This window comes from Papio anubis, chromosome 10 (assembly GCF_008728515.1).
Source record: "Papio anubis isolate 15944 chromosome 10, Panubis1.0, whole genome shotgun sequence".
In the NCBI taxonomy this organism is placed as follows: Eukaryota; Metazoa; Chordata; class Mammalia; order Primates; family Cercopithecidae; genus Papio; species Papio anubis.
The window spans coordinates 90,339,001-90,354,399 of NC_044985.1; the positions used below are offsets into that span (position 1 = coordinate 90,339,001).

At 39.9% G+C, this 15,399-nt stretch overlaps 1 pseudogene; it reads right to left on the reverse strand.

Annotated features, from left to right (window-relative positions):
• Positions 1–544: 544 nt before the first annotated feature.
• Positions 545–5,547, reverse strand: LOC110740931 (annotated as a pseudogene).
• Positions 5,548–15,399: the final 9,852 nt, after the last annotated feature.

The window sequence follows — 15,399 nt, forward strand, 5'->3', positions numbered from 1 at the left end:
GATATAATCTGGTGTGCCGTTTTCTAAGATGGTTGGAAAAGCGCAGCAGTTGAGTGGGAGTGTCCCATTTTTCCAGGTACAGTCTGTCATGACTTCCCTTGGCTAGGAAAGGGAAATCCCCTGACCCCTTGCACTTCCCAGGTGAGGCGACACCCTGCCCTGCTTCGGCTTACCCTCTGTGGGCTGCACCCACTCTCCAACCAGACCCAGTGAGATGAACCAGGTACCTCAGTTGGAAATGCAGAAATCACCCGTCTTCTGGATCGATCACACTGGGAGCTACAGACTGGAGCTGTTCCTATTCGGCCATCTTGGAACAGCTCTCTCTCTTTTTTTTTTTTTTTGAAATGGACTCTCACTCTGTTGCCCAGGCTGGAGTGCAGTGGCACCATCTTGGCTCACCACAATCTCTGCTTCCTGGGTTCAAGCGATTCTCCTGCCTCAGCCTGCCAAGCTGGGATTACAGGCCTGCACCACAATGCCTGGCTAATTTTTTTTTTTTTTTTTGTATTTTTTAGTAGAGTTGGGGTTTTACCATGTTTGCCAGGCTGGTCTCAAACCCCTGACCTCAAGTGATCTGCCTGCCTCAGTCTCCCAAAATGCTGGACCACACTCAGCCACTTTTTAATTTATTTCTGATTGCCATAATACTTCTAAGCCAATACTGACTGAGACCTGTTCTGTACCAGCCATGGTCCTGGGAACTACAGATAGAAAGATGATTAAAAATATGGTATTTGCTCACTGTGATAAGTCCAATAAAGGATTCACATATGTAACCCAAATGTCTCCAACAAGTTTCTGGCTCCTGGATGTGATGATTTCAACTGTTTTTCCCTATATGCATGTTAATTAATAGCATCACTCACCTTACCTTCTCACCTTACCTCAATCTTTCTTCTCTCTGTGAATCTACAAAAATGGGAGTTTGTTTCTCATATAGTTTATATCAACAGCCTATGTCTGCCAGCCTTCTGTTTCGGCAGCTTCCCTCATTGTCCCTCATTAATTAATAATAACGATTGTCCACATTGTCCACATTGATAGTGCCTAACTCTCTATTACTGTACTTGGAGTGTGTACCCAGGGGAACTAACCTGTTTCCCATCTTTGGTGTTCACTCCTTTCTCTGGTTTGTTGGTTACATTTTTTTTGGCTCCACTCTTCAGTAGGGATTGGGACAAGGGATGAGAGTGAGGTGGAAGAGAAAAAAGGTATCTTTCTGACAGAATTGCTTAGGCTCATGATGATAAGGTTTTTTTTAACTTTTTTTTTTCTGATAATCTTGCTTTTTAGCCCCATAGTATATACGGAACCAGGTGGATGGATGAGTGTGGCTTAAGTTGAGCCTCATTTGAACTCAGAACAAATGTTTCCATCTAGTCAACACTTATCCTCAGGCCTGGCTCACTGTGGCACACTCCTCTCTGGAGTCTGGCTTATGGTGGCCCTCTTCCCAAGCCCACTGGACATGCCTATATATTTCTGAGCCTTGGTTGTGGATAGGTTCAAACTCATTGCCATGGAGTCCTCAGGAGTCATGTAAATAAGTATGTTTTGATCATCTTTGCTGTTAACAAGTCTCTCTAAAACCTAGTGGCTTAAAATAAGCATCATTTTATTATCTCTCATAGTTTCATGGGTTGACTCAGGTGGGCAGTTCTGCTTGTTTCACTTGGAGTCTCTCATGTGGTTGCCATCAGTTGGTAACTGTGGTTAGAGTCATCTGGGCTTTACTGGGATCACTGTGCCTGTTCATTCTCTAAGCAGACTCAAGACCTCTTCTGTTCTTATGGCCACTCCATATGGCCTCTGTCGCAGAACTTCTTACACGGCAGCTTAGGGTTTCTCAAAGCCAGCATTCCAAGATGCAGGAAACAAAATCAGTACATCCTTTTAAAGAATAGGCTTAGAAATAGTGTAGCATTACTTCTGCTTTATTCTACTGGTTAACTCAAGTCACAGCCCAGCCCAGATTCAATGTGGGAGGGCTTTATGCAAGGATATGAATACCAAGTGCCATGGTACGATGGATGGCCATCCTTAGAGACTAGCCACCACAGTCCACCCTCTGTTTCTCAATGATGTATGTCCTTCCTCCATGCAAAATACATTTTTCTCCCTTCCAAGGCCATTAAAGTCTACTTATATCATGGCATTAGGTTTGAGCTTTAAATCCAGGATCATGTCACCTCAATCATATCTAGGCAAGCTTAAGGTTTCTTGGGTTTGGCTTAAGGTTTCTAAGGTTCTTGGGTTCGGCTACCGTGAACCTGAAGATTGATGAAGTAAAAAGACAAAGAATCTGCTTCCCACCCAACAGACAAATACAATGGCTAGGCAGTGATGGAAAATTGAAATAGAAATCCCATTCATAAAAGGGAAAATAGGAAGCATAGAGCAGTCGCTTGTTCATAGCAATTCTGAAATTAAGTTGAGAAAATGTTGCCAATTCTTTGACCAAAATTCATTTCTACTCCCTAGAGTAGTCTTCTGTGGCTCTTGGTTCCACCACTTGGGCTTTCGTTTTCACCCTCTGAGTCATCTTTCCTTTTGCATAAGAAATGGCCTATATTTACAGCTGAGTAGCTTCCTCAGCTTTCTATCAATATAAACTTAGTGCCCAGCGACTTCTTTTCATTTTTTTAAAGACATTTATTCAGCATCATTATCAGACTATTACATTTAGCAATCAATCACATGGGTGCAAAAAAAAAAAAAATCTACATTAAAATCCTTTGTTGGAATGCTTTACACTTTCCACAGAACAGAAACTAAAATAACCTGTTATACAATTAGTTACAAATACAGTCCTCGAGTCTTTTGCCCATACACATGAGTATTTGTCTAAACCATGTCTTCTTTGTAGCAGCTAGACCATGCCACCACTGTGCTTGGCTGAGTTCACAAATCTGTTGTAACCTGTAGCTTCCCTGTCACTTCTCTGGCTCTCCTCTTCTGCTAAGCTTTGTTTCCTAATTAAAATCTTCTGCCACTGCCATAATTACTGCTGCTACTGGAACAGCCATAGCCACCTTGGTTTCATGGTTTGGCTAAGTATTGGTCATCACCACCACAGGGGCCAGAGCTTCTGCCTCCAATCCTTCCTTCATGGGTCCAAAATTTGAAGACTGATTGTTGTAATTGCCAAAGTCATTGTAGCTTCCACCACCTCCAAAATTGCTTCCATCATTACCAAATCCATTATAGCCATCCCCACTGCCACCATATCCACCACCACCATGGCTGCCACCAAAGCCACCACAACCATTGAAGTTTCCTCCATGACCAAAGTTGTCATTCCCACCGAAACCACCTCCACAACCACCACCAAAGTTTCCAGAACTACTTCGACCTCTTTGGCTGGATGAAGCACTAGCCATCTCTTCCTTTGACAGGGCTTTCCTAACTTCACAGCTGTGGTCATTCACAGTACAGGTATTTCTGAATGACAATCTTATCCACAGAGTCATCGTCGTCAAAGGTTACAAAGGCAAAGTCCCTTTTCATGTCACTGCCTTGGTCAGTCCTGATTTCAATCACTTCAATTTTTCTATCTGTTCAAAATAATCTCTAAGGTGATGTTCTTCAATATCTTCTTTAATGCCACCAACAAATATCTTTTTCACAGTAAGTGGGCACCCTGTCTTTGAGAATCTTCTCTTGAGACAGCTCTCTTTGGTTCCACACTCTTCCATCCACCTTGTGTGGCCTTGCATTCATGGCTGCATCCACCTCCTCCACAGTGGCATATATGACAAACCCAAAGCCCCTGGCGCGCTTGGTGTTTGGATTTCTCATGACCACACAGTCTCTGAGCATTCTCCATTGCTCAAAATGGCTCCTCAGGCTCTCACCAGTTGTTTCAAAGCTCAGCCCTCCAATGAAGAGCTTCCTCAGCTGTTCGGGCTCTTTGGGAGACTCTGATTTAGACATGACAGCAGGAAGAAGAGAGACTTTAATGATGCTTCTTTGGTGGCATCCACGGGCAGAAAGGAGCAAGCCGATGAACATATCTCAGACTTCTTTTCATTTTAAACTATGTTTGTGTCTTTTAGTCCAAGCTGATGGTACCTTATGAGTACAGATTTCTTAAACTGTGCAAGTGTCCTATAAATCTTACAGGGTCACTTGATTAGACAGAAGCCACATGCACAATTGTTTTTGAGACAGACCCCCCTACCTTGGCCTGGGAATCAGGGTACTGTGGAACAATGTCTTAATATTCTCAGGAGCTCTATTGTCTGGGTGAGATTGTTTATAAGACATGCCATTTAAGGTTCTTAGAAGTCTTTCTGTGTAGATAAAAGAGTCTATGAGGAATATCCTCAACACTTCCTAAGGTCTCAACAAATTAGCCACCTCACTGATGCAAAATTACTCTTGGGATCATGTTTTGCCAGAAGGGTCCTGGATTTGGTCTTTGCTCTCAGGTCATCTCTTCCAGGATCTTTTGCTGCCTGGAGGAGCTAGAAAAGAGAAAGTTTTATTTTTGAATCCAGAAAGCCCTAAATTCTGTATATTTCTCCTAATTTTGGTTAAAAACTGAAGAATTACTTTTTTAGTTCATTTTGCTCCTCTTGTATGTTAATACAGGCAGCCAAAAGAAACCAGTTGGTGCTTTCGATACAGTCGTATGTGTGGGGAGTTGGTTCCAGGAACACTGCAGATACCAGAATTCGAGGATGCTCAAGTCTCTTATATAAAATGGTATAGTATTTGCATATAAACTATGCACATCCTTCCGTATACTTTAAAACATCTCTAGATTACTTATAATACCAGATACAATGTAAATGCTATGTAAATAGTTGTTGTACTGCATTTTAAAAATTTGTATTATTTTTATTGCTGTACTATTATTATTTATTTGAATATTTTCCATCCGTGGTTGGTTGAACCAATGGATGAGAAACCCATGGAGGCAGAACCCATGGATATGGAGAAGTTGATCACATTCTGACTGAAAATCTCCTAGCCAGAGCTATCTGTTTATGACATATTCTTCTTGTCTTCATGCTACAGGAGATAGTTTTGCTAATTGGTCTGCACATAATTCAGGTCATGTTCTCCAGTTTCCAATAGCAATTTCTTCGGTGTCCTTCAAGCCTTCCCTATTCATCTCCTCAAGGAGCTTTCCAGCTTCTGCCTGCCACTGAATTGCAAAGCCCATGCCATATGTTTTAGGGTTTTGTTATGGCAATACCCTACTTCTGTGAATCAAATTCTGTTTTGGTTGTGTATTGCTGTCTAACCAACTACCTTAAAACTTAGTGAGTGCTTTAAACAATAACCAGTTTATTAGCTCTCATTGCTCTGTGGTTGACTGGGCACAGCCATGAAGTTCTACTGGTTTAACTGGGGTCTTTCTTGTGGCTGCAGTCAGATATTGGCTGTGGTGGAGGTCACCTGGTGGCTGCAACTGGGCTCCCGAGACAGCTAGGTCTCTATCCTTCTCCATATGGCCTCTCTGTGTGGTCTTTCTAGTCACGCAGCTGTACTTCCTTCTTTCTTTCTTGAGACAGAATCTCACTCTGTCGCCCAGGCCCAGGCTGGAGTGCAATGGCACGATCTCAGCTCACTGCAGCTTCCACCTCCCAGGTTCAGGCGATTTTTGTGCCTTAGCCTCCCGAGTAGCTGGGATTGCAGGCATGTGCCACCATGCCCGGCTAATTTTTGTATTTTTAGTAGAGACATAGTTTCACCATGTTGGCCAGGCTGGTCTCGAACCCCTGACCTCAAGTGATCCACCTGCCTCAGCCGCCCAGAGTGCTGGGATTGCAGGCATGAGCCACTGCGCCCGCTGTAGTTACAAGGCTGTACTTACACTGTGGCTCTGGACTCCACAAATTGAATGTTCCAAGAGGGAGGAAGAAGCAGCAGCCAGTTCTTTTAAAGGCTGAAATTGGTGCTCTGCCACTTCGAACACATTTGATTGGGAATCTTAAGTCAGTGTAGGAGAGAACCACACGAGGGCATGGATACCACGAGGTATGAAATTTGGTGTGCATCTTAGGAGACTAGTTACCACACAGTATACGTGGCTAGATATTTGCAATTTGAAGGCAGTAGGAATGGAGAAGTTTTCCTTAATTATGGATGCAATTGTATTAGAGGATCTGCTGCGGTTCAGCTAGGAACATACCTACATACATTCAGATATGTTTATGGATGTGTGTGTGTGTGTGTGTGTGTGTAGACAGATATTAAAAATTTTGAAAATGCCTGCAGTCATTGCCTAATAATAGATAATTTACAAAAAATACTTTGCTATGTGAATCAATATGGAGGAAAATGGGAAAGACAAGAAACAGCCTGGAAGTGAAGGAATTCCTCATCTAAACCAAAGATTGCTACAGTATAGTAGTGTGACCTTGGACAAGTTCCAGCCTCTCTGGCTCTTAGTTTTCTTATCTTATGAACCCTTTCCTGTTTAAAATTCTTGGACACTAATCACATGTTTTGCTCTTTCTCATATTTCAAGATTGAGCTGAAGTGCTACCTCTTCTGTGATGTCTTACTCCATATCTAAATCTAATCACTTCCTATGCAGAGTGATGTGATGTTCTCAGATTGATGTCCACCAAGTTAGCAAAAACGTTTTAAATGTTTCACCACATCTAGAGAACAAGGGATTTGTAAAATCAAACAGTAATTTGAATTATTTGTCTGTGGGCTGAAAACATAGATTTGTCATTTTTTAAGCTTCTGCTTTTCATCATGGACATAACATAGGTGAAGTTCTCTATGTGGATGGCTGTTTCAACAGTTGTTTAAATAGATGTAATTATGGTCGTAGGGTAGACTAACTGCTGAAACAAAGAACCTCAACATTTCAGTGGTTTAATATAATAAAAGTTTAGTTTTTGCTCATGTAATAGTTCAATATGAGCATTTGTGGACAAGCAGTTCCTGGGTAGCTCTCCTCTGTTATTTCTTCACAGTTTTTTTTTTTTTTTTTAATGTCATTGAGGACTTCTCCATTCAACTGGCAGGTGAAGCAAGACAGGATTGCACATGGAGGTTCTTCTGGTCCAGGTCCAGAAGTGATGTCTCTCTCCTGCTGGCATTCCGTTGGCCAGAACATAGCCGTGTGACTGACTGCTCATAACTTCAGGGGAGGCTGGGAAATGTAGTTTACCTGTGTGCCCAGGAAAGAGAGCAATTAGACATTGGTGAGCAGCTAGCATCCTCTGCCACAATATCCTTTCTTCTGTTCTTCATATTTTACTCCACAGCCTTTTGACATTTATTCATCTATATACACATTCTATTTTTCACTTTAATATTAGAGAATTTAGAAAATATAGAAAGGTAAAGAGAAGAAACCAATAATTGCCCATAATAACTCAGTGGTTATTTGGTTATTTTGGGAATATTCTGGTTGAAATTATAATTTTATATCACTTTGTATTCTATTTTTAATCATCTAATAGTGCAAGAGAAGTACTTTCCTATGTCAACAAAACTCTCCATAAATGCTGCCTAAAAAGCTTTATAAAATTCCATCACATGATAATTTACTGTATGAGTAGAAAGAATAGAGAGAAATGTTTGGACAGGTTTCAAAAGATGTAGTGTATCAATGAATCCCTGTGTTAATGGTAGAGCAACTCAGTGTTATACCCTCAGGGTGGGATGAGGGGAAGGAGACTTCTTGATACTTTCTCTGATATACTGCATGCTCCATTAGAAAAAAATCTTAGTTTCAAATGGATAATTCATTATCAGCTAAAATGCTGCTTCAGATTAATTTCTTCTTTTCACTGTCAGCACATTAAAGCACAAAGTGATTGGCAGATTATATTCCAAAAAAATGGAAGAGATTAATTTCGCCATTTGAATTATTTTGCATTTTGATAGCCTTCTTGGTTTTTTTTTTTTTTCTGTTTCTTTTCACCCGTAAGCAGTCAGAATTGTCATAAACATGGAGCTGCTTATGTTCCAGCCCACTAGAAGTAGTGTCGGACAGTAACAGGGCTTCCTGATGCTCACACTATCAGATTTATGAAGCGGAAGAAAGATATTCCAGTAACAGGGCAAATTCACTTCCAGGGAGGAAATGCCAAGCAACCATATTGCTAGTTAACGTCAACATGGATCAGCAGAAAGAAATTCTCCCTGATTATATGCTAAAGGCTGTGTCCTTTTTTGGTAAACTCTCCACATCTGTCACTTCTTGACAAATGAATCTTAGTAAAACACATTGAACATGAAAAAGACAATAAGGAGACATTGTATTTTTATTGTCTTTATGTCTGTTAAACAGTCTCTTGTTTCCAGAGATGCTTTAAATTTAAAAATTGACATAGCTGTGAGTTGTTGGAATAGAAAGAAAAGTCAGAGTGCCGAAAATGTCAAAGTTGAACTGCTGTTCTCAAGTCTAACAGTGACTGCAAGCTAGATTATGAAAATCGAGTTGAATGGGGTCTTTTTCAGCTACAATGAGACTGTTTTAACCTCACTGATGTTTTTGCCAAAGAGTTCTTTCTCGGATAATAATTAGGTCCTCCTCCAACTTAGCTTTCCTTAATCTTCTACTTTGAAAATTCTACCAAAATAAGCCTGAGTTAAATTTTGAACTAAAAAACACGGAATTTTATTGTTGTTATCATCATAAGATCAATACATTTTCATTGTTTGAAATTGAAAAATGCAGAAAAGTAGAAAGGAGAATGAGAATTGCTCAATCTTATTATCCCAAAACAACCACAGTTATTATTTTGGAGTTTTCCTTTCTAAATATATATTTTACAAATGTTAAATGTCGTAGTCATACTATACATACAATTATGCATCTTAATTTGCTTACTGTTATAAGCATTTACTATCTCATTACAGATCCCATAAATATTATTTTACTAAAATATTTTATGATTATACAACTAAGGCAGTATTACTGTAGAAAATTTAGAAAATATAGAAAGGCCGAGCACGGTGGCTCATGCCTGTAATCCCAGCACTTTGGGAGGCTGAGATGGGTGGAATTACCTGAGGTCAGGAGTTCAAGACCAGCCTGGCCAACATGGTGAAACCCCGTCACTACTAAAAATACAAAAAAATTAGCTGGGTACATCTACCTGTAGTTCCAACTACTTGGGAGGCTGAGGAAGGAGAATCACTTGAACCTCGGAGATGGAGGTTGCAGTGAGCTGAAGTTGTGCCATTGCACTCCAGCCTGGGTGACAAGAGCGAAACTCTGTCTCAAAAAAAAAGAAAAAAGAAAAGGAAAGGCAAAGAAAAGAAACTAAGAAACCAATAATTGTCGATAATGCTATCACTCAGTGATTATTTGGTTATTTTTGGAATATTGATGTGTATATATATTTTTTAAATGGTTGAAATTATAATTTATATACCACTTTGTATTCTATTTTCAATCTCCTAATAGTACAAGAGAAGTATTTTCCTATGTCACCAACACTCTTCATAAACGATGCCAATAAAGCTTTATAAAATTCCATCACATAATTTATCTAATGCCCTATTGTTGTGCAAAATAATGCTATAATAAATATCTTTAGCTATAAATTTTTATTTTCAAGTCCAAGAGTATGAAAACATTTAGGTTTATAGTTCACATTTCCAGAATAGTGGCACCTGTTTGTGTTTCTACCAGCAATGAACGTGTGCCCGTCTGACACTGTCACCTGCATTTTATTATGTTTTAAAAAAATCCATGCAAATGACACATGAGTATTAACATCAAGTTTCTCTGATCAAGCTGATTCTGAATAGTCAGTACACTATTCTGAGGACTTCGGCTATTTGAATCCTGCACCTTCCATTCCCTGGGGTTAGAAGGAGCCTGTGTGTTCATGTCTGTCTTTCTTTTTTCTCTTGAGACGGACTCCGGCTCTGTTGCCCAGGCTGGAGTGTAGTAACGCGATCTTGGCTCAATCCAACCTCCACTTCCTGGATTTAAGCAATCCTCCTGCCTCAGCCTCTCAAGTAGCTGGGATTACAGGCGCTCCCCACCATGCCTGGCTTATTTTTTGTATTTTTAGTAGGGTCAATGTTTCACCATGTTGGCCAGGCTGGTCTTGAACTCTTTGACCTCAGGTGATTCACCCACCTCGGCCTCCCAAAGTGCTGGGATTACAGGCATGAGCCACCGTGCCAGCCCATGTCTATCTTTCAATAAAGATTTTTGAGTGCTAGAACCCTCTGCTAGATTCTAGGGAAATAAAGACAAATAAGCTCTGGTCACTGGACTTAAGGCAGAGTTTTTGAGCTGATGTGCATAGGCACATGGTTGTGCTAAGACACTGAGCTTCTTGGCCTTTGAAGCACCTAGGTAAGGACTGAGGTGGTTAGAACCACTGGGCTGGTCACTTCTGTCAGAGAGTGAGTGGACTTTGTTGTTTACCCCAGAGATTCATAGAAGTATTGTCATTCTCTATGCGGGCCCTGATGTGACAAAGGAGGGAAACACTGTCTCCCGATCATCTGGATGTTCTTCTAGGTCTTTGTCTTTCTCAGAACCACAGATTTATGGGCAAGAACAAATATTTTGTGAGTCAACTAGTCTTTCTTCATTGCCCTCCAACACACACACATCCCACGCTGCTGATGGTGGTGAGGGCACAATCACATTCTCTATGACCTACATACAACCTGGTAAAATACAATATTTCTTACTATGGGCTTAATTAAGCTCTTTGAAAGGCTGCAGGACTACCTTGGGCAAGATTAAAGGCACTACCTTTTATTTATTTATTTTTAAAATTTTTTTATTATTATACTTTAAGTTCTAGGGTACATGTACACAATGTGCAGGTTTTTTACATATGTATACATGTGCCATGTTGGTGTGCTGCACCAATTAACTCATCATTTACATTAGGTATATCTCCTAATGCTATCCCTCCCCGTTTCCCCCACCCCACGACATGCCCTGGTGTGTGATATTCCCCATCCTGTGTCCAAGTGTTCTCATTGTTCAATTCCCACCTATGAGTGAGAACATGCAGTGTTTGGTTTTCTGTCCTTGTGATAGTTTGCTCAGAATGATGGTTTCCAGCTTCATCCATGTCCATGCAAAGGACATGAACTCATCCTTTTTTTATGGCTGCATAGTATTCCATGGTATATATGTGCCACATTTTCTTAATCCAGTCTATCATTGATGGACATTTGAGTTGGTTCCAAGTCTTTGCTATTGTGAATAGTGTGACAATAAACATACATGTGCATGTGTCTTTATAGCAGCATGTTTTATAATCCTTTGGGTATACACCCAGTAATTGGATGGCTGGGTCAAATGTATTTCTAGTTCTAGATCCTTGAGGAATCGCCACACTGTCTTCCACAATGGTTGAGCTAGTTTGTAGTTCTGCTAACAGTGTAAAAGTGTTCCTACTTCCCCACATCCTCTCCAGCATCTGTTGTTTCCTGACTTTTTAATGATTGCCATTCTAACTGGTGTGAGATGGTATCTCATTGTGGTTTTGATTTGCATCTCTCTGATGGCCAGTGATGATGAGCATTTTTTCATGTGTCTGTTGGCTGCATAAAAGTCTTCTTTTGAGAAGTGTCTGTTCATATCCTTCACCCACTTTTTGATGGGGTTGTTTGATTTTTTCTTGTAAGTTTGCTTCAGTTCTTTGTAGATTCTGGATATTAGCCCTTAGTCAGATGGGTAGATTGCAAAATTTTTTTTCTCATTCTGTAGGTTGCCTGTTCACTCTGATGGTAGTTTCTTTTGCTGTAAAGGCACTACCTTTTAGTTGTAATGATTTGTGGGATTTCAGACTCTCCATAGCTGGGAAGGAACATGGTGAATTGCATTTTTCAGAGGGCACAATAAATAACTCCTCAGTTCCCTAACTAGGTTCTATAGAAGTTAAAAGACAGATGGAGGCCAAAATATCACTCTTACTTATGGAGGACTTCTATTCTCTGTGGGTATCTCAATCCCAGTAGGAGAAAGGAAATTCCAGGGTAGGAGAAAAGAAAGCTGATGTAAGCATGCCCAGTTTATTATTCTCAAATTTACTCATCAGCTAAATCACTTCTGTATACCAGAGACAGGGACAGTACAGGGACAGAGAAAAGCAGGAGTAGACTGCAGTAGACTTCCACCTCCTTGGAAAGAAGCATCAGGAATGGAAGAATCATTTCCTGCCAACAATATGTTAGAGCAGAAGGTACAAACTGGGAGATTTAAATAGGTAACCGTGGGCCAGACCATAGACACACTAAAAATGAAAGGCAGTAGAGACTCACTATAGATACTTGAGAAGGGGCAAGATGAAGACAATTTAAAGAAAAGCATAAAACAGCAATAGATAAATTCAAAAAGATAGTTAGAGAGCAAAAACAGACTGGATGTATTAGCAAAGGTAAGAGTAAAGGTAAAGGCTTAGGCATTGTTTCTGGAGGACATTTCAGGAACAAAAAGGAAATACATACAAAGAGTAGGGTTATTCTGTGTTGATCCATAGGACAGAATTATATAATCTAAAGTGGAAGTTGTGCCAATATGAGCTTTGGTTTAGTGCAGGGAGAGCTTAGGATTAGAGCTGCTGAAATTCATATTGGGCTATTAGACAGGTTTTTCAAGAGCAGAAGTCACTATGATGAGCCAGGTCTGGTCCACTTTCATGTTTTCTTTGACTTCAGGCAGTATTTAAAAACAGTAGAATGAGTAAATGCTGAAACATTTTAAAGTTATTCAAAGTCTAGATTTCAAGTTTCTCTTGAAAAATGGGAAAATCTAGTAGCACTGGGCCCATTTGCCTGAAGATGACAATTGAATAGAGCTGTGTAAGGGTGGCCTGATGTAGAAAGGCATGTGTTTTCTTGTTTGCCACAGTCTTCACCATTCCTTATTGCCTGGTACCTTTACTTTTTAAATTACCTGCCTAGTCCCTATAGGAATTCAACTTTTCAACCCTTGTTTTACAGGGAGTCTCCTCCGTTGGGAGGGAGGATGAATTCAGTGACTCTTGACTCAGAGCTTCTGTAACTATATAACCTTAGGCCATTTTATCTAACTTTATCTATTCTTAAATATGACCATGTTTCTTTTGTGATATGCTGTGTTTATTATACACATTTTATTCTAGTAATATTTCTTCTTGCTTGGGAACAACCATGTGAGGTTTTTTATCAGGCAATAAATGCAAAAATGGCCAACAGAAGCTGAAGACAGGCCTGATCCCAGGCCAAATGGAACATGTCCAAATTTGTGGGAGGCATTGTTTCTCCGACTCAGCACTCCCCTCGCTGGAAGGAAGGGTCCTTTGGGTACTTAGGAGTTTTGTTATTCTAGTTTGTTCTCATTAGCCACAACTTAACATGACCTCACATCACCCTCCATGGCTCCTGGTTGGCCTATTGAACTGCTTGGCATGGCTTAATTGATGAGAAGTGATCCCAAAGCCATTGGAGATGAGTGTATTCCCGATAGTCAGCCAAGGAAATCTGAGCCACAAGAGAGTAGGTAAGTCATATGGTTCTAGAGAATGCTAGGAAGAGATGCAGAGGATGGTGAGGAGACAGGGGCAATGGAGGAGGGCATGGAGGGCCAAGGGGGATGGTGGTAGGGAAGGGGAGGTACTGATAGGGGTGGGACAGAACAAAGTGTGAGTGCATTTCAGAGTGGGTGCAGGATGAACTTTGTCAACAAGGGATTCTGATCACTGTTGTCACCTTTATATAAAGTTTGTACTAGACTGGAGGTGGGTTACTTTTGTGTTTGCCTCACCTTGTTGACTGAGCATGGCTTGTATCTAATTTCTTTATAGTGATTGACAGCCAATAAAACATAAGAACCTTTGCTATTATGTTATAGCAACAAGGGGCCTTAGATGCTCCTTTATGCCATAAAGAATATGTATGTTAATAATGATAAAACCAGTACAATATAACCTAGATATATGCAGTGCTTTACTTCACAGGGTGAAAGTTAGACTTACAAATGTTGCTGCATCTCTGGGAAATGTTCCAGAATAGGATATGCATCCTTGGATATCACCAAATTACAGCCTATGATCTGCCCGAAGGCTCATATTACAATAAAGCATAGTTTTCTTCTATGACATAAACATCATCAAAGATTACAGACATGTGCCACACCTATTTCCATTTAATAATTTATAGTAACTAGCAAACAACATTTAACTAAATATAAATTCCCAAATATAATAATTGATCATTTTGCAGTATGTTGCATTTTACCAAGTGCTTCCACATAAACCACTTTTTGAACTCCTCATAAGACTGATCCTGGACCCTTCGGTCCTGAGTTGCCTGGTCCTGCCACTGCACTTCACTGCCTTTCTGCTGCTCTCAGCAGTTCTCAAGTTTTGCTGAAATGCATTTCTTGTAAATTCTTTAATAAAACAAATCATCATAAAATGGATTGTGAATTCCCAAAAGAACAATGTTATAATGGAGGGTTGCTTTCTTGACTTAGAACATGAAATCTCATAACAAATAACAAAGATTTACTACCAATATTTCTTTTTAAAAGATAATAAAATTAAGTTCCATAAAGAGGAAAGGAATATATATACATGTTGATTATGCAGTGGCTCAAATATGTTGTAAAGTTTATATAAAACCCAGAAAAGCTCTAGCTCTAATGATTTATTTAAAGTGAATATGTTTGCTAAAATATGTTCTGCTAAATATGCAAGATAGACCTACATATCTTAATGTAACAGTGATTTAATTCAATAATGATAAAGTTTCAGGTTTTATATCATAACTAACCTTTAAGAAACTACCACTTGGGTAGTTTTAGTTTGTGTTAAAGATGAATATCTACAATTATATGGTATTATAATGAAAAGTTTACTTTTTTTCATATACTTCAACCAAAATAACAAGTTAAATGCATGAGCAGATATGAAAATCCACCAGTCTTGTAATGAGACACTCAAGAAAGCAACTTGCAAAAATATAAAATGTAAAAGAATCCACTCTGGCCGGGCGCGGTGGCTCAAGCCTGTAATCCCAGCACTTTGGGAGGCCGAGACGGGCGGATCACGAGGTCAGGAGGTCGAGACCACCCTGGCGAACACGGTGAAACCCCGTCTCTACTAAAAAATACAAAAAACTAGCCAGGCGAGGTGGCGGGCGCCTGTGGTCCCAGCTACACGGGAGGCTGAGGCAGGAGAATGGCGTAAGCCCGGGAGGCGGAGCTTGCAGTGAGCCGAGATTGCCACTGCTACTCACTATCCTTTTTCTTTTGCAAAATAGTTATTTTCATGAACATATATTATTTGTATTATTATATAATGGTTATTAATATTCAAAATCAATCAATACTTTAAAAAAACTATTAAAATATAACCATCAATAAAATATTTAGTAATCATTTTCTTGTCATTTTAGACTTCAAAAAACCTTTGGGCTATGGTTTTTATGATCTGAATTTTTTAGGGCAAA